The sequence below is a fragment of the Vipera ursinii genome (assembly GCF_947247035.1).
Source record: "Vipera ursinii genome assembly, chromosome: 7".
Lineage (NCBI taxonomy): Eukaryota > Metazoa > Chordata > Lepidosauria > Squamata > Viperidae > Vipera > Vipera ursinii.
The window spans coordinates 2,437,104-2,462,680 of NC_139521.1; the positions used below are offsets into that span (position 1 = coordinate 2,437,104).

At 42.0% G+C, this 25,577-nt stretch overlaps 1 protein-coding gene across 10 annotated transcripts in view; it reads right to left on the reverse strand.

Moving 5' to 3' along the window:
- APBB2 (amyloid beta precursor protein binding family B member 2) overlaps positions 1-25,577 on the reverse strand; it is a 99,689-nt gene that overhangs the window by 68,509 nt on the left and 5,603 nt on the right. For 6 of the 10 annotated variants that reach the window (XM_083367649.1, XM_083367647.1, XM_083367639.1 and 3 more), the window contains exon 2: positions 7,136-7,182. The gene's annotated coding sequence lies outside the window, so the exon portion shown is untranslated. Of the gene's footprint in view, positions 1-7,135; positions 7,183-13,459; positions 13,575-23,653; positions 23,739-25,577 lie in introns of those variants that run through there. The other 4 variants (XM_083367642.1, XM_083367644.1, XM_083367645.1 and 1 more) reach the window with 2 other exon arrangements.

Sequence of the window (25,577 nt, forward strand, 5' to 3'; positions counted from 1 at the left end):
GTCAGTCACGGTGGTGTCATCATATTCTCTGGCTATTTTTATTTATGTGTGTTGTATATTAAAAAAAACAACAGGCAAAGCTTTGGTCATAACATCATTGCCACCATTTTCATTTTGCGGGTTATATCCCGAAAGACACTTTTGTATAATAACAGGATGACCTAATAACAGTGAACATGATGAACTTAATATGAACTAGGGTAAAGATTAACGAGTCAGTAGAGGGATATATTATTCCTGACAGCAATGAGAAGCAGAGATGGTTAAAAGGATTCTTTTATCCAAAGATGAGAATATACGGTATTTATAAGCTCGCTTCCATTTTGAAATTGCTTCCGGATTGTGTGCTTGCAGTGAAAAAGAAAATATGGAACTCTAAAGATTTTGCTTTTGTTAACTAGACAGGTTTATTCTTATACAAATGGTTAGTCCATACTGTTATGTAAAAAGCAAAAAGTTGTGATTGTGACGTTGTTATCTTCTACTGTGCTAAAGAGAGGCGGACGTCCTTGCTTTTTCCTTTTCTCTTCCTTTCTTAAGACTATCTTTTTTTTCCTTTTCCCTTCCCCTTTTTCTAGTTTTCTATTGCTTTTTTTTGAATTCCTCTTTGTATTAAGATATTTTGATAAACCAGTAAGACCATTTAGGAAAAAAAAAGAACAGCGAACATTATTATTTTTATTTTATTTTAATCCCATTTATATCCCGCCCTTCTCCGAAGACTCAGGGCGGCTTACAATTTTAACCACAAATCAATGTGCTTAGCAATGGCCTTCATTCTATGTATATGCCTGCTTATTAGGGCTTTCGCCCCCCCCAAGCGGCATTATTACAAAGTCAGCTTATTGACCCCAACAATCTGGGTCCTCATTTTACCTACCTCGGAAGGATGGAAGGCTGAGTCAACCTTGAGCCTGGTGGGACTCGAACCTGCACTAACTGCAGGCAGCTGGGGTTACTTAAGGAGGCATTAGCCCACTGCTCCACCAAGGCTCTTTTAATTATGTCATTAGACCAGCATTTTCAGCTCAACTAAAGAATGAAACTCAAGAAATCACGGTTTATTCTTTCCCAACCCTGACATAAAAAAACGAGGCTGAACATCTTCCAAAGCTTATTCACAAGGAAGGTAAATTCTAACTGCATCTCCCATCGGTGTGTAAAAGATGGGAGAATGTTAAGACTAAAATACAGCTGCTTCTTCAAAGTCATAATGAAAAAAAACTACAAAAATCGTGGAAATAAAATTTTCCACCCAACTCCAAATCTACGCTCCTCGCACTAAGTTTCTTTTCCTGAAGGAAAGGTTAATCACTCTGCCAGTCACCGCCAAAATCTCTCTTTAAAGCAATAACAAGACCTACTGAACATTAATTAAGGAGAGATTGTAGGATATATATATTTTTTTTAAAAAAAACAGAGATAACTGGGAAAGTTGCTGGATTTATAATTACAGCAAAGCAACACAGCAGGGCACCTAGACGTAGACTAAGCTAAATACACAGACCAAATTAACAGTATCTCAGCACTAAGCATAAATTCATTTCCTTAATAATCACAGCCTCGCTATGGTTTTTAATTCCATTTAGGGTTGTGGGGTTTTGTTTTTTTTAAAAAAAACAACATTTAATTTTGAAACCTCTCTCGAACAAATGGCACAATCAATGGAATATTCCAAGCGATGCCATGGTAAATTTACAGGATTTCCCCATGGCAAATTCAAGCAGGTTTGCATGTTTCAAATATTTTATTTCTAGAGAAAGAAAAGAAAAAAATACCCGAAATATGCAGCTTTGGGGAAAATTCTGTACCCTTACTCCCCCCAAAAATTCATTTCAATTCTACAGAAATAAATACTGCGGACGACCAAAGACATTTCAGGAGAAATTATAACCTTCTTTCATACACTCTCCACTCACGAGCAAAAAGCAAAAACTTCTGACTGACAGTCCTAATTTACCATTTTATGTCACAACAGTTTTGTAGCAAGCACCAACCGCTATTCAGATGGTTATTTTTATCCTTACTCTTCTGAAGAGGGACTCCACGGATGGAAATTGCCTTTATCAACCAGGGAATCAGATCCACTCTGTAATCGTAGCTTAAAAAAAAACCCTTCGGTTGATGAATCCAAAAAAGTGGGAATCTCCAAACCTGGTTGCAAAATATCCTTTCATATCACCTCTGTGGCCAATAATAACAGAACTAAAACCTGACTTCAGTTTTGCACCTCCGCAAACCTGCTATTTGCATTTGTTATAAAAAGTAAGATTATACCCTAATTTCACTCTAAAAGGAAGTCAGTACAGTGTTGTTGTTTTTTCCCCCCAAAAAATCGTGCAGACACAACTCAGTGTGGTTCTGATCTTCTTTTCTTCCTAATTTACATCCTTATATAAAAGTACTAATATTGTTTGAAGGGACGCGGTGGCTGTGGGTTAGGACGCTGAGCTTGTCGATCAGAAGGTCGGCAGTTTGGCGGGTCGAATCCCAAGTGCCGCGTAACAGAGTGAGCGCCTGTTACTCGTCCCAGCTTCTGCCAACCTAGCAGTTCGAAAGCACGTAAAAATGCAAGTAGAAAAACAGGGACCACTCCGGTGGGAAGGTAACAGCGTTCCGTGCGCCTTTGGCGTCTAGTCATGCTGGCCACATGACCACGGAGACGTCCTCGGACAAGCGCTGGCTCTTCGGCTTTGAAACGGAGATGAGCAGCGGCCCCTAGAGTCGGAAACGACTAGCATGCATGCGCGGGGGGAACCTTTACCTTTACCTTAATATTGTTTATGGAAAATGTTATCATACATTAATAGTCATTCTGGCCTCAAATCAAACACACACACACACACACACACACACACACACACACACACACACACACACTTCTAGTCTTTCTCTATAAACTCTCCATCCATCGTTTAGACCTGGGTTGGAGTCCAACCTTGGCAACTTTTAAGATTTGTGGACTTCAACTCCCAGAATTCTGAGAGTTGACTGGCTGGGGAATTCTAGGTGTTGAAGTCCAACAATTTTAAAGTTTGCCAAGGTTGGACCCATCTGGTTTGGACCGAGGGCAGGAAAATTAGTGCAAATGAGGCTATGACATTATACCTGATCGCCTCACCAGGAGAGCAGATTAAGTGTCAACCATGGGGTCTGCGCCAGCATATATTTCATTAACAAATAACCGAGGTTAGAAAACAGATTTTGGTAGATATACACTATTGTCTCTATGTGCTTTTACTGTTTACTTCGCTTTGGCTATTATTGCAAGAGAATACAACTATGTTTGGGGTCCTTGGTGCTCTCTGAGCTTGCTTGCTTTCTCGCAGATGTTTCATGACCCAACTAGGTAACATCATCAGTGCTAGAAGGGAGGGGGCTTTGCAGGGAGGGGGAGGAAGAGAAGGAGGGGGAGGGGGAGAATGACCATGGGGTTCTTGGTGTTCTCTGAGCTTGCTTGCTTTCTCGCAGATGTTTCATGACCCAACTAGGTAACATCATCAGTGCTAGAAAGGAGGGGGCTTTGCAGAAAGGAGGAGGGGGAGTTAGAAGAGGAGGGGGGAAGGAGGGGGAGGGGGAGGGGGAGAATGACCATGGGGTCCTTGGTGTTCTCTGAGCTTGGTGGCTTTCTCGCAGATGTTTCATGACCCAAACTAGATAACATCATCGTGCTAGAAGGGACAAGGGATTGTTCTATGTTTATATACTAGTGGCTTGCCCTGTCAGTGTTGATGGGAGTGGTCTTGGGGGGGGGGTGTTATTCAAAAACACAAAAAGGAAATGAAACACCTCCTCAACAGCACCCAGATGAATAACAGAATTGGAAGGGACCTTGGAGGTCTTCTAGTCCAACCCACTGCTCAAGCAGTAGATCCTGTACGATTCTGGACAAATGGCTGTCTAATGTCTTCCTAAAAACCTCCACGGATGGAGCGCCCACGATTTCTGGAGGCAAGCTGTTCCACTGCTTATTAATTAATGAATTAAGCAGAGATTTATACCAAGGTTAACCCTAGATCAGGGGTAGGCAACCTCGGCTCTTTTATGACTCATGGACTTCAACTCCCAGAATTCCTGAGTCAGCTATGCTGACTCAGGAATTCTGGGAGTTGAAGTCCATGAGTCATAAAAGAGCCGAGGTTGCCTACCCCTGCCCTAGATCAACAAGAAGTAAACAAGCTAACACTTAATAACAAACCAAGGAATCACAAAGTGTGTGTGTGTGTGTGTGTGTGTATGTGTATACACACACACACACACACATATACATACACACACACACACACAGTGTGTGTGTGTTTCTGTGTGTATGTTGAGGAAATTCTCCCACTGGTAAAATAGCAAGCTCAATTTAAGAAGGTATATCTTTTTTTCTTATCAAAGAAGCATAAAATTACAAAGCCGTTGTTATTTTGCTCCTCTGACATTTCATTCACGTTGCTTTTATTCAGAATACAGTCACAGGTGGACGTTTTATTATGCCCATTTGCCCAGCGCAAAGTTTTAGGTGTTGACTGTATAACCAATTATTTAAGGGATTTGCGTGTTTACAATGAAATCTCCTCCAGATAATAAAAGCGGAGTTAAAGAAAATCTACCTTCGTTGCATAAACGCTAAAGCAGATTGTTTTGCTGTCTAAAAAGGCTGCCAACCATCCTGTTCCGCTCTTAAAATCTTGACTTACTGACTTTACCAGCTCAATACAGATAAAAGCCCATTAAATACACATTCAACCTCAGAAAGCTTTAAACTGTAAGGAGTTCAAATTGAAGAGATAAACAAAAGCCAGGCTTTGGATTTCATGCTCATTTCTGGATCATGCTCAGCCAACAGAAATGTACAGTACAGGCAGTCCTTGACTTATTGTATCAGTTCAAAGTTACACAACGGAGCTGGAAAAAAAAGGGACTTAGGACCGTTTTTCACACTTACGACCATTGCAGCATTCCCAGGGTTTACATTATCAAAATTCAGAGGCTTGGCAACTGGCATGTACTTGTGACGGTTTGCGACCTTCTGACAAGCAAAGTCGAGGGGGAAACCAGATTCCCCCTTGACCTCCGTGTTGCTAATTTACTGTAACAACTGCAGTGATTCACTTAACAAGTTTGGCCAGAAAGGTGGGTCCTCAGGGTCACCTGAGTAGTGTAAAGAAGGCCCCACACCCATTTGTACCATTCAGGTGACCTGGAGGATCCAGGTAAACCTCCAAGTTGCCTCAACGACTCTCTAAAAGATTGCAAATGACCGGCTGTCTGCAAGGAGTATAAATCCTTCCATTCCTCCACCATCCAGGCAGAGCTGAAGAAGCTTCTGGGATGAGAAGCGAAATGTCTTCAAAGAAAACAAAGAAAGTCCAGCTGCCTTGTGGAAAAGCCCCTTTGGGACAACTGAGGACACAGATAAGCCTCCAAGTGGCCTCAATGACTCTCTAAAAAGAAGGCAAATGACCAGCTGTCTGCAAGGAGTATAAATCCTTCCGTTCCTCCACCATCCAGGCAGAGCTGAAGAAGCTTCTGGGATGAGAAGCGAAATGTCTTCAAAGAAAAGTGAGAAAATCCAGTTGAAAAAGCACCACTGAGGACAGAGATAAACCTCCCAGTGGCTTCAACGACTCTCTAAAAAGAAGGTAAATGACCAGCTGTCTGCAAGGAGTATAAATCCTCCCGTTCCCCACCATCCAGTCAGAGCTGAAGAAGCTTCTGGGATGAGAAGCGAAACCTCTTCAAAGAAAAGCGAGAAAGTCCAGTTGAAAAAGCACCACTGAGGACACAGATAAGCCTCCCAGTGGCCTCAATGACCCTATAAGAAAATGCAAATGACCAGCCGTCTGTAAGGAGTATAAATCCTTCCGTTCCCCGCCATCCAGTCAGAGCTGAAGAAGCTTCTGGGATGAGAAGCAAAATGTCTTCCAAGGCAAAACAAAGGAAGTCCAGTTGCCTCTTGAAAACACACCTTTGGGATAGATAGAGAGACGGACACAGCCATGAAAGCTGCGCTGGCATCTGGAAAACCAGCACCGTGCAGAGGGCAAAAGGGAGAAACGGATGAAAGAATTTAAGACAAAGCGAAGGCAAAACGGCAATTGGAAAATATTCAGGGCACACCGTGGCTTTTGGCCCTCTTAGACGAAACAAAAAACAGAAAATGGTCCCCAAGAGTAAAAACTGCACTAGAACAATTAAGATGTGTTTCTGCTGGTGCCAAGCTGTGCTGTTCAACAGTTCGCCTGCCCTCGAGTTGAGGCTAGGAGCGAACGTGAAAACAGTAAACATTTTGACGAGCCTTTCCAATAAAACAGAAAGCGCCCTCCTCCATGCACATAACTGCTTGTTTATTTCTTAAACGTATTTTTACACCTACGTGAATACTGCATTTGTGTACCATGCCAGGGACACTTTACTCGGCACAAGAGGTCCTTTATTTCACCGAGATCCTTAAAAACAACAACAACAACAACCCCAAACTCTTGGTAATCTGAGGTCCTAAAAGGAAAGATCTGAGATTCTAGAACCCACTAATTCTGTTCTAGTTCGGCTGGTCACCGCCATGTAAAAAAAGATGTTGACTCTAGAAATTCTGGAGTACAGAGAAGAGCAACAAAGAGGGTCAGGGGAACGGTTGCTGGAATTGGGTATGTCTGGTGACATGATAGCAGTCTTCCAATATCTCAGGGGGCTGCCCCAAAGAAGAGGGAGTCAAGCTAGTCTCCAAAGCATTTCCTGAAGGCAGGACAAGAAGCAACGGATGGAAACTCATCGAGGAGAGAAGCAACCTAGAACTAAGGAGAAACTTCCTGACAGTGAGGACAATTAAGCAGTGGAACAACCTGATTCCAGAAGTTGTGGTTGCTCCAACGAAGAGGTTGGAGAGCCATTAGCCCAGAATGCTGCAGTCGTTTAGTGAATCTTTGAAGCTGTTAATATCATGGTTGTTAAAGACAATCTGGCTTCCCCCATTGACTCTGCAACTGTCATAAATATGAGTCCGTTTGTGTCTGAATTTTGTTCACCTGACCTGGGGGTGCGCGGCAATGATCGTTACGTGTGGAAAGCAGGCCGTAAGCCCCTTTTTTTCCAACGCCATCGTAACTTTGAATGCTCACTACACGGATAGTTCTAGATCAAAGATTACCTGTAACGTTAAGAAGCGATGCTCCTGGTAGTCCGGTGTAACCGTATCTAAAAAATAAACAATAAACATTAAGTCCTTTTTATTTTTAATCTTCTTTGCACAGCCTCAACAGATCACGTTTCGGGATTATTTTCCCCGGCCTACTGCGAAAAGGCCTTCCCCAGTAAAGCGAGGCCAACATTTACCTTGCTGGGTGAGAAATTCGCTCAGTGACTTTTGCCTCACTTTACGACTTTTCCGGCCGCGTTCGTTAAGCGAATCGGGGCACTTGTTAAATTGGTAACCCGCTGGTGACACGAACCTGGCTTCGTCCCACCGACGTGGCCTGTTGCAAGGTCGTTAAAAAGGGGAATCACGTGACCCCGGGGGGGACGGACACCGCAACCGTCATAATTACGAGTCGGTGGCCAAGCCTTTGAATTTTGATCACGTGACCACCGGGAAGGCTTCGACGGTGGTTAAGTGTGGAAAAACAGTTTTCAATTCCTTTTTTTCAGGTCACGAAGTGAACCGTCGTAAGTTGAGGACCAACGGTATACTCTAGGCTGGGAAAATAATTATGTATACCTGGTTCCCAGCCGTGAGAAGGGGCAAAGAAACAATCCATTCAGGGCAGTTGTCATTGTTCAGCAGCTGCTGTGATAGGAAATAACAAATCTGTAGCGCTGGCCCTTATTTGCACACCCCCTATTCCCAGTTATTATTCTTACAATAAGCTAAGGCTATGAGGAAATATGTGTGTGTGTGTGTGTGTGTGTGTGTGTGTATGAATATGTATATGTATATGTATATATATGTAAATATATCTATGTGTGTGTGTGTCTGTATATATACATATATATATATATATATACATATATACATATACACATACACATACACACATACACACACACACACACACACACACACACACATATATATATATATTCATAGATTTTCACGGGTATAGGTATGTAGGTCTTGGCGTATTCGGGTCTTTTCCCGTGTAGGATTGAGGGTGTCTTGGCGACGTTTCGACGAGGTCCCACTCGTCATCTTCAGGCTGGTGTCGCGCGCACAAGCACGAAACCGAAGACACCAGCCTGAAGATGACGAGGAGCAACATTATATATATATATATATGTTAAATGCTTGTTAACTTATTTAGATTACCTTGCTAGGCCCCAAACATGGGACAAATCTTTATTTCCTGTTTCGGCCTAACCGAAGGCCATCCACAGGCAGTAGTCACAACAGTGACAGTTCATATTTGTGTAAATTTTTAGATTGCTAACAAAGAATTAAAGGGAGACTGATATGCATTTCAAACTTATTTGTTTTCATCAGTCAGCCATACCCTCCTGAGATTCGAACCTGGGCTGATTGCACATTAGGCAGTTGTTTTAACCTCTAGGCCACAAGCTCTATCTCACTGAGAAGCAAGGGAGATATGTGTTAAATGCTTGTTAACTTATTTAGATTACCTTACTAGCCCCCCCACACACATACATACATACATACATACATACATACATACATACATACACACACACACACACACATATATACACACATACTTATTTTGCTTTGCATACAGGCATACAGATATCTCTCTCTCTCTCTCTCTCTCTCTCTCTCTGTTTTAGCAAATTATCTTGTGCTTCAGAGATAAACCTTCTCATTGTGCTGAAAAGAAAAACTAATCTAATGCTGCATTGGTCGCCAGTAAGAATATTTTTCTTCTTTTCAGGAAAAAAAAAAGACGCTAAATAAGAAAACAATTTGAAATGTGTTGGGAATTCTCTCAATAAATAGTTCTGACTCTGAGGGAAATTTCTGTTTTTTTCCGTGAGAATTTTTTCTTTTCTTTTTCATTACTCCAAAGAGGGGGTCAAACCTATTCTGCAAAACGCCAGAAGGCAGGACAGGAAGCAACGGAATGGAAACTCATCAAGGAGAGAATCAAGCTGGAACTAAGGAGGAATTAAAAAACTGCGGGGATTCACTTAACGACTGTGGCATGCAAGGTCATAATGCGGGGCAAAATTCACTTATCAGCTGTCTTGCTTAGCAACGGAAATCTTTTTTCCCACCCCGCAATCTTGGCCTCTGAGTTCAAAGAAAACTTAAAAGAGAATTTGGATTTCAGGGCCTGCCCACATGAGGAGGAAAACCGTACTGTTTTAACAACTCACTGTGGTCAATAGGCCGCATTGTTCTTGCCACTGCCCCTTTCCTGGTTGTGAGTCCGCGCTATATTGTTCCAGCAACGGCTAACGGAAAGTATTATGCCTGTCAGAGCCCGGAGGGGCCAGTGGGTCACCTCTGGAAACCAAGAAACTCAAGACAAATAAGGACGAAATGGCCCAGGATGCTACTACACATACAGTACTCACAAACCAGCGGAACAAACACAAATCGCAGCATCGCAAAGATGCATTTTGCCCGTTCTGACACCCAGGGTGTCCCAGTCGATCAAAGATAATCAAATCAAATTCAAATCAATGACCTCTCTGCTAAACTCAAAGACAAAGAGGGATCAATAGAGAAAATGGAAAGGAGGAGATTTGTCCGAAATAGCACAATTTGTCCGAAATAGCACAAGAGAGAGAAGGAGGCTGGACTAGATGACCTCCAAAGGTGCCTTCCAGCTCTGTTACTGTTGAACCCTGGCAACTTTTAAGACCTGCGGGCTTCAACTGCCAGAATTCCCCACCTGGCATGAATTTGCTTACTGATGTCACGCTTCAGTTAACAAGCCGTGATTTGCTTAACGACCACGGCGGGTGGAAAATAAAGGTCATAAAATCAGCCAGGAATTTGTTTAATAACAACTTGCTTAGCCACAAAAATTCTATCCCACTTTTGATCGTAAAAGCCGAGGCCCGTCTGCAACACCGTGCACCTGTCAGGACCCACCCCAATCCACGTCTTAGGAAAACAAAAACTCTTGGGAGTCAGTTCTAGTCCAAAAGGAATTTTTACTAGGACATGTTTGGTTGTGGAAATACAAGACGGGACCTGGTATTGTTTTACAGATTGAAACTTTATAAAGAGTTCCCTTCCCTCAACCCCATTTGGTCAGCCCCCCATCATGTACTTCATGTCATCCCTTTTGTGGGGAAAAAGGGAACTTCGGATCTTTACGGTTATTGCCTTCTTCCTTTACAGATTCAAACGGAGACACAGGCCAGATGCCTCCTTCCCTAACCCTCCCTTTTGATCCCCCCAGTTCAAAAGGTTTCCCTTGGTTTTTGAAATGACCTAAGGCAGGCTGAATCCACATATGCTCCTCCTTCCTCGGGAGATGGCAGAATCCGGGGTGGGGGGGAATAATGTTTTAAACATACCGTATTTTCCGGCGTATAAGACAACTTTTTAACCCATGAAAATCATCTCAAAAGTTGGGGGGTCGTCTTATACGCCCAGTCGTCTTATACGCCGGAAAATCAGTGAGCCCGGGAAGGCACGCCCTCCCCTCTCACTGTGGAGGAAGCAGGGCAGGCTGGCGTCTGGCGGGAGCCGGCAGGGCAGTCCTGCGCACGCACGCGCTCCCCGGCTGTTAAGGAGTGCTCCACAGTGAGAGGGGAGGGCGTGCCTTCCCAGGCTCACTGATTTTCCGGTGTATAAGACGAAAAATCTTGAAAATCATCTCAAAAGTTGGGGGGTCGTCTTATACGCCGTCGTCTTATACACCGGAAAATACAGTACACTTATGAATGTGATATAATTGGATTCTGACAGCACCGTTGCAAAACAGCTGAGTGCTTTGAGTTTTGGCATTGTAGTCCTTGGCTTTTGACGACTTATTTAGTGACTGTTTGGAGTTACAAGGGCACTGGAAAAAGGGACTTGCGATCGTTTCTCACACTTACGACCGTTGCAGCATTCCCCTGTGCTCGCCCAGTGAAAATCCAGACCCTTGGCATGCGACTCATATTTATGACCGTCGCCGTGTCCTGGGGGAGTCACGTGACCTTCTGCGACCTTCTGACAAGCAAAGTCACTGGGGGAAGCCGGATCCACTTAACGACTGTGTGACTAATTTAATGACTGCAGCGGTTCGCTTAACGACTGGGGCAAAAAAAAGGTGCAAAACACGGCAAAACTCACTTAACCAGCGTCTCACTTAGCAATGGAAATTTGGGGCTCCGTTGCGGTCGTAAGTCGAGGATGGCCTTTATCTATATTTTTTGCTATAAATGGGTCCTTTAATAAGAGGGATGTGACAGCTATTTGTCTGAAATGGTATAGGGCAGGGGTAGGCAACTGTGGCTCTTTTATGACTCATGGACTTCAACTCCCAGAATTCCTGAGCCAGCATGGCTGGCTCAGGAATTCTGGGAGTTGAAGTCCATGAGTCATAAAAGAGCCGAGGTTGCCTACCCCTGGTATAGGGTTTCCTGCCTGAGCAGGGGGTTGGACTAGATGACCTCCAAGGTCTCTTCCAACTTTATTATTATTATTATTATTATTATTATTATTATTATTATTATTATTATTATTATTATTATTAATTATTATTATTATTATTATTAGTATTAGTATTATTAGTATTATTATTAGTATTAGTATTATTATTTTAATATAGTACTTTTTTCTTATGAGAAATGTTAAAAATACTGGGATGGCTTTAAATGTCATTACATTTAAATGCAATTAATTTGGAGAAAATTATAACTGACAAGTGTTTTGAATACTGAGGGGAAATTAAGCTGAAATAAGAACTTGGGAAACAGGACTGGTGGTGATTTAATAAAATGACTCTCCTCAAGTACAACTGGAACGTAAGCTGATTAGAAAAGATGTTGCACATTAAGGTTATTTCTATAAACACTAGAAAAACGTTTACATTCACCTTTGTATGTATCGAAAGTACTAAGAATTGCATTTCCTCGATGTTGGCAAAAGGAAAATACGATTGGAGGAAGAGAAGGTCAAGGAAACGCATCAATACTTAGTATGTTGATTATGAAACCACAGAAAGTAACTATGATTGATCATTGTTAAATATATGAACCCAGACGACACGTCGTCTGAATTTTGATCCTGGGGAATGCTGCGACGGTCGTAAGTGTGGAAAATGGTCCTTAGTCTCCTTTTTCAGTGCCACTGTAACTTTGAACGGTCGCTAAATGAACTGTTGTAAACTGAGGATATTTCTCCAGTATGTTTGTGCAGAAGGTTGTGGGGGGGGGTGTTATATCTTTTTCCTGGCAATTTCTTTTCTTGCACACCAGAAATTCCAGAATTTATAAGTGGGCCAGATTTAAAGGCTGGCTTGTTCTGCAACATATATATATCATCTGATATATGTTTTAAATGCTTGTTAACTATTTAGATTACCTCGCTAGGCCCCAAACATGGGACAAATCTTTATTTCCTGTTTCAGCCTAACCGAAGGCCATCGACAGGCAGTAGTCACAATAGTGACAGCTCATATTTGTGTAAATTTTTTTAGATTGCTAACAAAGAATTAAAGGGAGACTGATATGCATTTCAAACTTATTTGTTTTCATCAGTCAGCCATACCCTTCTGAGATTCGAACCTGGGCTGATTGCACATTGCACATCTGAGATATATATATATATATATATATATATATATATATATATATATATATATATGTATATGTATATGTATATGTATATGTATATGTATATGTATATGTATATGTATATGTATATGTATATGTATATGTATATGTATGTATATGTATGTATATGTATGTATATGTATGTATATGTATGTATATATATGTATGTATATATATGTATATATATGTGTGTGTATATATATATATATATATATGCATATATGTGTGTGTGTATATGTGTATATATATATATATATATATATATATATATATATATATATATATATATATATATATATATATATATATATATATATTTGTTTTCGTAGATATATATATATCGTAGATATATATATTTGTTTTCGTATATATATATATGTCAAATGCTTGTTAACTATTTTTAGATTACCTTGCTAGGCCCCAAACATGGGACAAATCTTTATTTCCTGTTTCAGCCTAACCGAAGGCCATCGACAGGCAGTAGTCACACCGGTGACAGCTGTAAATTTTTTGGTTTGCTAACAAAGATATATATATATATATATATATATATATATATATGGCAGAAATAGCCATCTTTAAATCTGGAGCGAAGGTGCTTTAAAAAGGCCCTCTATAAAAATAGATAACCTTTCATTTGCTTTTCTTAAAAGGCGCCCTTTTTTTCCTTTTTTTAACTTCTCCCGTGGCTACAATTTATCTTGTGGTCTCTAGTGGGAAGTTCCCTTCTTTTAATTGAATTTACCTTCCACTGGAAGCATTCCTTTTGCTTATTGATTTGGAACATCTGTAGGTCTCTCTTCTAAGTCGGGAAGATTACCAGCAATTGTTAAACCCTGCAACCAATTCTGAAAAGTTACTGGTGGGGCGCCGCTGTTAAAATAGTAATAATAATAATAATAATAATAATAATAATAATAATAATAATAATAATAATAATAATAATAATAATAATAAAAAAAATTAAGGGGCAGGATTCATATTTTAATGCCAGAGATTAGAAAAGTGAAAGGACTGAAATAACGAAACGAACAGAAAACTTAAAATGAATAGAAAAATGAAAGAACTGAAATACAAAAATGAATATAAAACGGAAAATGAATACTGTATATACGACCGAAGACTGGGCAAGGAACTTGAAAAAAAAATGAGGAATTTTGCTGATATAGAATAGAATAGAATATAGAATATAGAATATAGAATATAAATACAGAATAGAATATATAATAGAATAGAATAGAATAGAATAGAATAGAATAGAATAGAATAGAATAGAATAGAATAGAATAGAATAGAATAGAATAGAATAGAAGCTGGAAGGGACCTCAGAGGTCATCTAATCCAGCCCCGTGTTCAAGCAGGAGAACCTATATACCATCTCAGACAAGTGACTGTCTAGCTAGCCTCTTCTTAAAAACCTCCAGTGATGAAGCACCCACAACTTCTGGTGGCAAGCTGTTCCACTGGTTAATTGTCCTCAGTGTTAGGAAGTTTCTCCTTAATTCTAGGACTATCTATATCATATAGAGATATAGATATAGGGAGATAGATAGATAGATAGATAGATAGATAGATAGATAGATAGATAGATAGATAGATAGATAGATAGATAGATAGGAGAGAGGAAGAGATGGATATATGTATGACATATAGATAGATAGATAGATAGATAGATAGATAGATAGATAGATAGATAGATAGATGATAGATAATAGATAGATAGATAGATAGATAGATAGATAGATAGATAGATAGATAGATAGATAGATAGATAGATATAGGGATAGAGATAGAGATAGAGAGATGATAGAGATATAATTGAGCAGTAAGGTCTCCCTTGCATGCAGAAGAAAGCAGATGCCTCCAGCTTCTGTTGAAGATAGCCTTCAGATTCAGCAGTCCATCTGCTCTTTCAAAGACAGCAAAGTCCACATTTTGGACAGAGGGGACCGCTGGTTTGAAAGAGGGGCCAAAGAGGCCATCGAAATTGAACAGCCCTCATTGAACAGAGGAGGGAGAGATACGACGTCATCTCTCTCCAGTCTCCAGCCCTTTCAGCAGTTCCAAGAAGGCTCCACACCCATTTGCACCACTCGGGTGACCCGGAGGACACAGACAAACCCCCAAGGGGCCTCAAGGACTCTCTAAAAGGAATGCAAATGACCGGCGGTCTGCAAGGAGTATAAATCCTCCCCTTCCCTCACCATCCAGTCAGAACCGAAGAAGCTTCTGGGATGGGGAGCAAAACATCTTCAAAGGGAAAACCAGAGACAACTGTGACCTGGATGGCTGAGAATCTCCACAGACATAGTCAGTCTTCAGTCCGAGGTGCGTTGTCCATTCTTTAGCTTCCCTCACCTTGGGTGGCAAAGAATACGGCTCCAAAGATTCCTGAAAATACAGGCCTCCCTCAACATTCCTTCGTGCATTTCTCCTCCGGCCAGCCCAGCACAGATTGTCCGTGCACATCAGCGGCGTAGCCGTATCCGAGGCCAGGCAGAGAGGAAGTGGACAGAGGGAACGTTGCCAAAACAAGCAGGCACATTTCTGAAACCCCAAAATAGACGCAGCTCAGCAAACCTTCACAGCTCATCTCCGTTTAGCTGGCAGAGCTGGAGAGGCGGATCAGATGGGCAACTGCCCCTGTTTTACCCAACCCAGCATTTTTATTTTATTTTTTTGAAGATTTGCGAGCAGAAGGGAGGTGAAGAATCGGAGGAGAGGAGGAAGAGAAGGATGTGGCTTGCAGCCGGGATTCTATAACTTAAGCAAATGTCTACGGAGAGGATCAATTATCCAGTTCAGGAGACAACTGGACCTTCTTGTTTTTCTTTGAAGATGTTTTGCTTCTCATCCCAGAAGCTTCTTCAGCACTGACTGGATGGTGGAGGAATGGAAGGATTTATGCTCCTTGCAGATAGCTGGTCATTTGCCTTCTTTTTAGAGTCGTTGAGGCCACTTGGAGGTTTGTCTGTGTCCTCAAGTGGTGCTTTTTCAACTGTCTTGCTTTTCTTTGAGGACGTTTCCCTTCTCATCCCAGAAGCTTCTTCCGCTCTGACTGGATGGTGGGGAACGGGAGGATTTATGCTCCTTGCAGAGAGCTGGTCATTTGCATCCTTTTAGAGAATCATTGAGGCCACTTGGAGGTTTATCTGTGTCCTCAGGATCACCTGAGTGGCGCAAATGTGTATGAAGCCTTCTTGGCTGCAAGATGTTTTTTCTGCCCCGGGTCCCTTCCTTGTTGGAGACGGGTGCAGGCGGTTGGGGATGAATCTATGTTGTCTACATCTCAAACTGAAGCGCAGATGGTTCCTGTGGTCTGCAGTGTTTGCTGGAAATCCATTCATACTCATTGAAACGCCAAAGAATGGAAACGGACCAGCTGTCTGCAAGGAGTATAAATCCTTCCCTTCCCCACCATTCAGTCAGAGCTGAAGAAGCTTCTGGGATGAGAAGCGAAACCTCTTCAAATTAAAACAAGAAAGTCCAGTGGCCTCCTGGAAAAAAAAAACACCTTTGGGATACAAGCTAAGCATTTTTTTTCTCCATCGGAAGAGGAAACCCCTTAATACCACCCTCGCTGAGCAAGTTCACAAATCACGAAGGACCAAGGTCAGAAGGGCGTAAAGATCCGAAGAGGGGAGTGGTTTGGCTCTGAACAGGATGACGTCAATCGGTTTAGGATCATGTAACTAGGCTTAGACGCAGAACTCTATTAACGTTGCCACCAAAGAACATTTCCAGTTGCTTCTGGACCCTAAAGGTTTCTAGGATTATCACTCAAAAAATTCTAGTACCGCTTTACAAAGCCTTAGTAAGGCCACACTTGGAATCCTACATCCGTTTCTGGTCAACCACAATATAAAAAAAAAAAGATGTTGAGATTCTAGAAAGAGCGCAGAGATGAGCCATCAAGATGATTAGGGGACTAGAAGCTAAACCATAGAAAGAACAGTGGCAGGAATGGGGTATGTCTCTTCTGGTGAAAAGAAGGACTAGGGTGACAAGATAGCAGTCTTCCAATATTTGAGGGTCTCCTACGAAGAGGAGGAGGTCAAACTATTTTCCAACACACCAGAAAGCAACGGATGGAAACTAGCCAAGGAGAGAAGCAACCCAGAACTAAGGAGAAATTTCCTAACATTGAGAACAATTAATCAGTGGAACAGCTTGCCTCCAGAAGTGGTGGGTGCTCCAACACTGAAGGCTTTCAAAAAGTCAGCAGACAACCATTTGTGTGAAATGGTATATAGGAGGGGTCTTCAAACTTGGCCTTTTGATGACTTGTGGAGTTCAACTCCCAGAATTCCTCAGCCAGGCAAGTGTGCCTGGCTGAGGAATTCTGGGAGTTGAACACAAGTCATCAAAGGGCCAAGTTTGAAGACCCCTGCTATGTAGGGTCTCCTGCTTGATCAGGGGGTTGGACTAGAAGACCTCCAAGGTCCCTTCAAACTCTTATTCTATGTTCAATGGACATTCTGGTCCCAACTGGGATTGTAAATTGAGCACTATCTACACTCAACATTATGCCATTACACAGATGATACAAATTTGGAAATTTCTATCACGATGTACACACAGACCTTTATACATTACAGGTGTTTATATTCTCTCTTTGTAATTCTTATACGAAGAGTTGTGGATTTCTTAGGCAAGGGAGATAGCAAAGATAATTAACCTGCAGTTTTTTTTTTAAAAAAAGGACAGAATTAAACCAGATTTATAGCCATGTTCTTACTTTCAATTTCTGAGACAGTAGCAACCAATGTAATGGAAAAGCTAATGCATATTAATTTGATCTCCTCAAAAAATGATAATTTACCAATTAGACTGAGTGATATCTTCAGTAAATAACCCAGTATTGTTTTGCAGGTATTCTTCCTCTGCATTAAGTAAAATTTAAATAAAAAAACCCTACTTTATGCATTTCATAGTAAAGGTAAAGGTAAAGGTTCCCCCGCACATGCGTGCTAGTCGTTTCCAACTCTAGGGGCCGGTGCTCATCTCCGTTTCAAAGCCGAAGAGCCAGCGCTTGTCCGAGGACATCTCCGTGGTCATGTGGCCGGCATGACTAGACGCCAAAGGCGCACGGAACGCTGTTACCTTCCCACCGGAGTGGTCCCTATTTTTCTACTTGCATTTTTACGTGCTTTCGAACTGCTAGGTTGGCAGAAGCTGGGACGAGTAACAGGTGCTCACTCTGCTATGCGGCACTCGGGATTCGACCCGCCAAACTGCCGACCTTCTGATCGACAAGCTCAGCATCCTAACCCACTGAGCCACCGCGTCCCTGCTATTTCATAGTAACCCAATTGTTAATGGAAACGGGATCATCGGGGGAAAAAAAAACCATGTTCGTTCTCAGCTCATTAAAAAAAATTAAAAATGCTTCCTTCTCCTCCGATAGTCTAATGTGCTCTGGGCCATATTTTTGTCACTGCCAATTTAGGCGAGCACGTGTGGGCGGACTCAGAGATCTTACAGTCCCATTAAAACCACCACCAGGAACAAAATTGGCCAAGCGAACCCATCACACTGAAAATTAAAATTCCTATCCCCGGGACATTTAATCTGAAGAATTTCCTTGGACGTTTTCGAAGTTAACCTTTGCTTTGTCAATAAGCTGGTGTGTATTAGCTCACCGACTGCTTGTGTGAGACAAACAGCATGCATCCACAGCATTATTTTGAAGGAAAAAACAACAACAACAACACCCAACCCAGTTCTCTTACGCCAAGACTTACATAGGATTAGTCTGGAGACGAAAACATATGAAGGATGGTTGCACGAATTGGGTAGGGCCAGTCTCGAGAAAAGAGGGACCAGGGGTGACATGATAGCAGCATTCCAGTGTTTGAGGGGCTGCCACAAAGAAGAGGAGGGGGTTAAACTATTCTCCAAGGCATCAGAAGGCAGGAGAAGAAGATATGGATAGAAACCAATCAAGGAGAGAAGCAACCTGGAATTACGGAGAAACTTCCTGACAGTGAGAACAATTAACCAGTGGAACAACTTGCCTCCAGAAGTTGTGGGTGCTCCATCACTGGAGGTTTTTAAGAAGAGACGGGACAGACACTTGCCTGAAATGGTAAAGGGTCACGTGGTTGAACATGGCGTTGGACTAGAAGACCTTGCAAAGCTCTATTCTGGATTAAATAGTCATGCACACTGCGCCAGCCACCTCAGTGGTTCTACAATCCGGTGTCTGAGTTATTGTGGGACATCTTTCCCTCTTGGTGAACTGCGTCCTGAAGATTCAAGAGCCTAGCCCTCAATTTGTTTCCACCCTTGGCCACTTTTAAGACCTGTGGACTTCAGCTCCCAGATTTCTCCAGCCAGCTGTGGAACTCTGGCAGTTGAAGTCCACAAGTCTTAAAGCTGCCCAAGCTGGACACCCCTGGTGTACAATGTCTGTAAAACAGATCAAAGGAAGGGGAGACGAAACAATAAGGGAACAATAATGTTTAGAAAATGGACAGTGGTGCTTACACATCAAAGTCATAATGGGTTTAGTTTGATCTTGGCTTGGTGTGTTGTTTAAAGCTAGCCGCTGAGGTTTATTAGCCATGGCTTCCGGGTCACGGGGTAAAAAGACTGTGCGGACAAAGCAGGGAGTGTTTGTGCCCAACTAGTCACCACAAAGAGGGTTGGGACACTGACCAAGATGGCACCTTCTTGGCAAACAGAAGCTGTAGTCATCTGGTAAAAGACCTAGCACCAGAACACTAAGCCACTGAGGTCGTATAAGGTCATATGCTCTCTACATGGGGCTGCCCTTGGGGACCACTCGGAGGCTTCAGCTGGTGCAGAATGCGGCCGCGCGAGTCGTGATGGGGGTCTCCCGATACTCCCATGTAACACCTCTACTCTGCGAGCTGCATTGGCTTCCGGTTGCCCTTCGGGTGAGATTCAAGGTGCTGGTGATGAGCTATAAAGCCCTAAATGGCGAGGGTCCGGGATATCTGAGGGAACACCTGCTGCCGGTATCAAGTTCCCTTCGTCCAGTGCGCTCCCACAGGGAGGGTCTCCTCAGGGTGCCGCCGGTAAAAGATTGCCGGCGGGTAACACCCAGGGGTAGGGCCTTCTCAGTGGGGGCGCCTGCCCTGTGGAACCAACTGCCTGCGGAGCTTAGGACTGCCCCCAACCTCCGTTCATTCCGCCGGGACCTGAAGACCTGGCTCTTCGAGCTCTCTGGCCCAGGCTGAGAATTTTTTAATTTTAATTTTAACTGGGTTTTAATTTTCTCAGGGTTTTATTTAATCTTTTTTAATTTGTTTTAACGTTTGTATTGACTTTCTTTTAAATGCCCTGTAAACTGCCCTGAGTCCTTCGGGAAAGGGCGGTATATAAATCTAAATAAATAAATAAATAAATAAATAAATAAATAAATATATAACCTTACATACAGCTTGCGCACACAGATGCACTGGCTATTTCACCAACAATTAAGCGAGTCTAGATGGAAAGTGGATCTTTTCAAGCTAGGCCATGGCTGTAATCCACACGTTCGGAGAAAAAAAAAATTCAGAGAAGAGCAACTAAGACGATCAAAGGCCTGGAGACCAAAACAAACATACGAAGAACGGCTGCGGGACTTGGGTTTGGCTAGTAGTCTAAAGAAAAGAAGAAATAGGGGAGACACGATAGCAGTCTTCCAGTATTTGAGGGGCTGCCAGAAAGAAGAGGGGGTCAAACTATTCTCCAAAGCACCAGAGGGAAGGACGAGAAACAATGGTTGGAAACTGATCAAAGAGAGAAGCAACCTGGAACTAAGGAGAAACTTCCTGACAGTGAGGACAATCAACCAGTGGAACAGCTTTGCCTCCAGAAATCATGGGCGCTCTATCACTAGAGATCTTTAAGATGAGACTGGACAGTCACTTGTCTGAGACTTTTCCTCCAATGGGATTTTCCCATGTATTTTACCAGGAAACATAAATAGGGCAGGCTAGAAAAGTCAGTGCCTTCCTAACCATTTTGCTCTATGAGTTCGTGGTGGCCTAACCCTAGCCCTAAGTGGAATTTTCCTCCAATCGGATTTTCCCATGTATTTTACCAGGAAATGTAGATAGGGCAGCCTGGAAAAGTCAGTGCCCTCCTAACCATACCCAAATACTCTGAATTTGTTGGCGATGTCCATTTTGCTCTCAGAGTTCATGGCGATGTAACCCTAACCCTATAGTTTCTCCTGCCTTAGCGGGGGGCTGGACTAGAAGACCTCCATGGTCCCTTCCAATTCTATTCTATTCTATTCTATTCTATTCTATTCTATTCTATTCTATTCTATTCTTCTGTTCTGTTCTGTTCTGTTCTGTTCTGTTCTGATTCTATTCCATTCCATTCCATTCCATTCCATTCCATTCCATACTACAGCTTCTTTAACCATAGTTTGCTGAACAAACAACAATGGGTGGAGTTTACACATCTCTCTAAGCCATTAAACCCCAATTTATCAATCTAAGTGGCTCATATATCAATGCTTTTTGCTTGCCTTGGCTTTGTACAATGTGAACTCAGCCAACAGCCCTCAACTTCCATTACAAGCAGTTCACCTATTTAATGATGGATGAAGACGAAGAGGTATTCCTAGCACTTTGCAATGGATTCAGTTCAGATAATACCTGATCCAAAAACGATCAACTTGTTTGAACCTGAATGTACTCTGAGAATCCAGCCAAGATGGTTTGGGAACCATTTTTCAGGGTTCCTTGTAAATGCATGAAACAAACTGACAATGACTTTATATAGTAAAGCATGGGCAAACCAATCACAACTTAGAATCCCGTGGGGTTACCGCCCTCCTGTATGTGCTCAGTACATATTTTCTACAGGAGCTATAATATGTGATTACTTTTATTAACAAATTGAAGAATTAGTTTCCCAGGTTGCACTAAGTCATGTTATACAAAACTAAGATGTAAAACTAAGAAAGGTATCCATTAATATGTGACGTAAAACCAGCCAATTTGCAATCCTGAGCTCGGCAAAGTTTAGTTTAGTGTTAGTACCACTTTATAAGGCCACACTTGGAACACTGCATCCAGATTTGGTTGCCATGATAAAAAGAAGATGTTGAGACTCTAGAAAGAGTGCAAAGAAGAGCAACAAAGATGATCAGTGGGCTGGAGGCTAAAACATACAAAGAATGGTTGCTGGAATTGGGTATGTCTAGTTTAACGAAGAGAAGGACGAGGGGTGACATGATAGCAGTCTTCCAATATTTCAAGGGTTACCCCAAAGAAGAGGGAGTCAAAATATTCTCCAAAGCACCTGAATTTGCAGGACAAGAAGCAACGGATGGAAACCGACCAAGGAGAGAAGCAACCTAGAAATAAGGAGAAACTTCCTGCCAGTTAGAACAATTAACCAGTGGGACTACCTGCCTCCAGAAGCGGTGAATGCTCCAACACTGGAAGTTTTTAAGAAGAGACTGGACAGCCATTTGTCTGAAATGGTATAGGGTTTCCTGCCTGAGCAGGGGGTTGGACTAGAAGACCTCCAGGGTCCCTTCCAATTCATTCTATTCCTTATTCCTTACTATTCCATTCTATTCTATTCCATTCTATTCTATTCTATTCTATTCTATTCTATTCTATTCTATTCTATTCTATTGTATTCTACTCTACTCTACTCTACTCTACTCTACTCTACTCTACTCTACTCTGCTCTATTCTATTGTCATTCCGTTATTCTGTTATTCTAATAGGGCTGTTGGCTTTTCTCAATGACATGAACCATTGTTTATATACGGTAATGCACATGCAAAGATTGTCCTTTCGTAGACCATGCACGGAGGATTTTTTTTTAAAAAAAACTTTAGTTGGATCCAAGCCTCTGAATTTTCCTAGCTTTGAGCACAAGTTAACTTTCCTGCAATTCTTTAGAGGTTTAAAACCCGTTCTAGTTCTCTACAAGCCACAATAAAACAAATTTCCCACCCTCAACATTCAAAAAGCGGTTGCATTGAGAAATGTTTATTTTTTATTATTATTATTTTTTTAAAGCCACAAACCTTTCAGCAGGGTGCTGTTAGAATTTGTAGAAGAGAAGCAAAAAGCAGAAATTACTTCTATGGGTTTAATTGCACCATATGATCACATCCTCTATTGGGAATGCTAGTTAAAGGAAAATGAGGAAAACGCTGAACACATTTGTACATCAACTGTGTAATTAGCAAAGGTAATACTTTGGTACCCACAAAATGCCCTGGGGCTATTCAGAATTTCTCTTAAGAGCTTTGATTTTTCCCATTTCTTTCTGAAAGCAACTGCAAATGTGGCGTTCTATTTTCATTAAGCCACAAACTCTATTCCATAGGCTAAAACATCACGAACGAAGCATGCGCACGCGCGCACACACACACACACACACAAAGTATTAAAGAAATAAATTCAAGACCCCGCTGAATACTGGTAGTTCTCGCTTTAAAACCACAATTGAACCCAAAATTTATGTTGGTAAGCAAAACATTTGCTAAGTGAATCTTGCCCCATTTTACGACCTTTCTTGCCACAGTTGTAACATGGTCGTTAAGTGAATCTGGCTTCCTCCGTGGACTCGGCTTGTCAGACGGCCGCAAAAGGGGGATTGCACGACCCCCGGGGGGGACACACTGCAACCGTCACAAATGTGAGTCCGTTGCCAAGTGTCGCAATTTTGATCACGAGGATACCGCAACTCTCGTAAGGGTGAAAAACATTCATAAGTCAGTTTTGGTTGTAACTTTGCACGGTCTCTAAATGAAGCGTTGTTAAGTCAAGGGCTAACTGTGTAAATGAGACAGGCAGCATTGTGAGTATATCAACCGTGAATGGCAAGTGTCAGAACACACTTGATGTCACGAGCTGGATACAGGCGTCCTGTAACTATAAATAATGGACAGATAAACCAAAAGTCAGGATATCCGAGGACAGAAATGTCAATTAGGTTGACAACCAACCATTATTGTTCGGTTTCCAGGCTGCGAAACGAGAGGGCTGAGGAACTTGCCTCCAGAAGGTGTAGCAGGGGTTCAATCACTGGAGCTTTTAAAGAAAAGATCGGACAGCCATTTGTCTGAAACAGCATAGCATTTCCTGCTTGAGTGGGGGGGGGGGGTTTGGACTAGAAGACCTCTAAGGCCCCTTCCAACTCTGTGTGATTCTGTTAACTCTGTTAATTAAATCAGTGGGATGGCTTCGGAAGTTGCGGGTGCTCCATCACTGGTGGATTTTAAGAAGAGACTGGAGAACCATTTATCTCAGGGGTCTTCAAACTTGGCCGTTTGATGACTTGTGGATTTCAACTCCCAGAATTCCTCAGCCAGCATACACGCTGGCTGAGGAATTCTGGGAGTTGAAGTCCACAAGTCATCAAAGGGCCAAGTTTGAAGACCCCTGTCCTACCTGGATTGTGGAGGTTGTGTTCAACTTGCTAGGATTTTATCTCAAGAAACCCGAAGCTTTGGTTGAAGTGGAACGCAGATGGCGAGCTAATGAAAACACGAACTACAGAGAACAGGGAACACCTGCACCTCAGGTTTGGCACCTGGTCTCCATAGCAACGATGCAACAGCTAGCCAACCCATCCTGTCCTAGGAATTAAGGTCAGTTGAAAAAATAGGATTGCACCTGGATTGATCCAGACAATCACTAGAGGACATCAAGGAATTAAGAGTTTCTTCCATTCTCAATCTTTGCTCTAATCCACTGGTCATCTGATGCTTGGAGATCAGATATGGTAGTCTTAATGGAAAGAAGGACTGTGTACAATTTTCTCTTCTCTTGTCTTCTTTGGCAAGCCACAAACATCGGAGGACCTTCAGACTCACTTTTAATATACTACTATAAAACAGTCCTAGTTACGCAATCAATAAGTTGCAATATTACAGAGCCAAGAATTCAGGGCAATTATAAAAACTACAAAGCATCTTTGTTTAAATGGAAATTATGAAGACAAACTGCTATATGCAACAACCGTCAATAATAATCAAGCAAAATACACAACAGGATATATTTTGAACTGATACAAGTTTTATTCTCGTACCCCAGTTGGTGTAGAGACAGTGAAATGGCAAACTAGAAAATTCTTTACTGTATTGTTCTCATCAGATAAAACTATCAATAATCACTATTGAATACCTCCAATTATAATCGTGTGTAAAAACACACATGAATGTGGCAGCTCTTAATAGGTAATATTATTAAAATATAACCTCCATCTCTTTTTTTTGGTGCGCTGAATGTTTTATTCCAACTGGCAGGGGAAAAAAATGGCCTCTGGCGGGAGGAAGGAAGATGAATTGCGTTGCCGCAGGAACACCACCGCCAGGTACTAACTAGGAGAAGGGATGGGGGCAGCTCCCACCCTGCTTTTTACTTTACTGGACACCTCGGTTATACGTGTAGCTTGGCTTTAAGGCGTCCCAGGGAAGTCTAGACTCTAGACCCACCCTGTTCATTTCCTTAAGTATGGAAACTATGAGATTACTCATTCCTTCGGCTTTCTGCTTTCCTGTTTTTCCGCGCAAGGAGGGAGGCTTCGAGCGGCAGATTGTCAAAAATCAGCCTTCTTCCTGCCTTGCAAAAAGAAACAAAAAAAAAAAACAAGGCTTCTGGGGACTGCTGTTAACTTCCAGAATTCCCAGTCCCTAAAAATTGTTTTTCTGCCTTTTTGTTTTGTTTTGGTCTATTCCATTTTATTTAACTGATACCACGTCTTATCTGCTTATTCCAAAACTCCAGGCAGCTGATGACAAATGGCAACAGAAACCTTAAGTGCAAAGTACGTCCTTGACCTACAGTTCATTTAGGGAAGTTTCAAAGTTACAACATCCCTGAAAAAAGTGAGTTATGATGATTTTTCACACTTACAACAACAGTTGG